We start from the raw sequence: 1,896 nt of genomic DNA, 5'->3' as shown, positions 1-1,896 counted from the left end.
CACTTCTTCTGGGAGATAGTGGAAAAGTTGCTCCTCAGGTCCCTTTTAAATATTTCGCTCTTACCTTCAACCTATGCCTCCTGGTAACTTCAGCCTTCCAGTTCCAATAACATCCTTCAGAATCTTTTCTGCACTCTTTATCATATCCTTCCTTTAATTCGGCAACCAGAACTTTACACAAAATACTCCAAGTGCTGTCTTACCAATTACTTCTACATTTATAGCAAGATATCCCAACTCAATGACCTGACCAATGAAGGCAAGTTTATCAAAACATTTTGTCTACCTGATGACATCTTCTTTCATTCGAGCTGAGATCACTTCATCCTTGATCACACTTGCATTTGCAAGCATGAATTTCAAATTAATCAAATACTGGTGCAATTTTTGGGATCTGGGTATTGCTGGAAAAATCAAATTTTATTGCCTTTGAGCAGATGATGAGCTGCTTCCCTGAAATGAAACAGTCTTCATTGTGAAGGTTCTCCATCATCCTGGATGGGAATGTCTTGATTTGACAGTGACAATGAAAGAATTTGCAAACCTTACAGCTGAGATATTAGGTAGTTTTATAGCCCTTGCAGAATCTTGTGTACCTGATGTCATGATATGAATTGATTTGGCTCGACTGTGTGATGGTGGCAGTCCTCAGAAGCTGTGAGGATTTTCTCTGCCTTTTTGGCTGAATGTTGCTGCTCATGCTGAAGCTTAGTCTATGAACTAGTTAGCGGGCCCTTGTAATCACTGAAAATGTTAATGGAGTTGCCATCTATTATCTAGTTTCCATTATTATTTGCAGCCAGTTGTGAGGGCTGCAGATATTTTATCTGATCTGTTGGTTGTGGGATCACTAACTAAATATGGTTTACAATAAGCAAAATATTTGGTGGAGATGCAGTCATAATTGCAGAGAGAAAAAGCATGGAAATAGACCTTCAGACCATTGAATCTGTGCCATCTTTACTCTAATCCCATTTTATTCTGTCCATGTTCTCATCAAACCACCTCCCCCTCCCCTCCCCCCCCCCCCCCCCAATCCCCAGATCTTGATGTATACATTCGGGGCAGTTTATAGTGACTAACATAACCTTCAGCTTGCATGTCTGGAATGTGGAAGAAGAGCAGTGCACCTCGAGGAAACTTGTTGCAATAGAGAGTGTGTATACACCACACAGCACCAGATGTCACAATTGAACCCAGGTCATTGGACCTTTCAGACTGGAGCTTTACTAGTTGTGCTATAGTTTCACTATGTTGGCACCTAATTTTTAGGCCTTCCCCTGTTTAAGCATGCCTTTTCAGCCTCATCAAGGCAAGATTGATCCTGTGGCTTGAATGTAGTGAAAATACTGGACTGTGGTTGTAGGTCATGTAATGTAGAACATTGTTGCTGATAGTTTCATTATTTCTCATGGGGGCCATGGATTTGAGCTGTCAGATGTTCTGAGCCTTTGGATGATTCTAGTGCCACGTTATACACTGAAGAATATTTTTAAAAAGTATGTAGTATGTATAGTCTATATACATCCATCATTTTAATACAACTTGTTACCGACTACAAAACCAAAATATACCCCCTCCCCTTAAAACTAAAACCTTCTCTAACCCCAGTCCCAAAAAACAAATCATGACTTATACATGTTAATAACATAAAATAACACACTAAAGATGAAAATAGATAGAAAAGATTAAAGGGATAATAGAAGTAGTGGCAGGTCAGAGAGTACAGAAGACTTATCTATCATGTATTATCTGGCAAGGATGTAGGGAGCGGTGAGGAAAAGCGAACCCATAGTACCTAACTTGTGTATGTATGGGCTCCATATTTGTAAATATGTATTTATTCCTTAAATTATAAGTAACTTTTTCCAATGGGATGGATTTTTGTAATTCCGC

Source organism: Narcine bancroftii, chromosome 1, assembly GCF_036971445.1.
Source record: "Narcine bancroftii isolate sNarBan1 chromosome 1, sNarBan1.hap1, whole genome shotgun sequence".
Lineage (NCBI taxonomy): Eukaryota > Metazoa > Chordata > Chondrichthyes > Torpediniformes > Narcinidae > Narcine > Narcine bancroftii.
The sequence above is the reverse complement of the archived record's forward strand: the minus strand, read 5'-3'. Positions refer to the sequence as shown.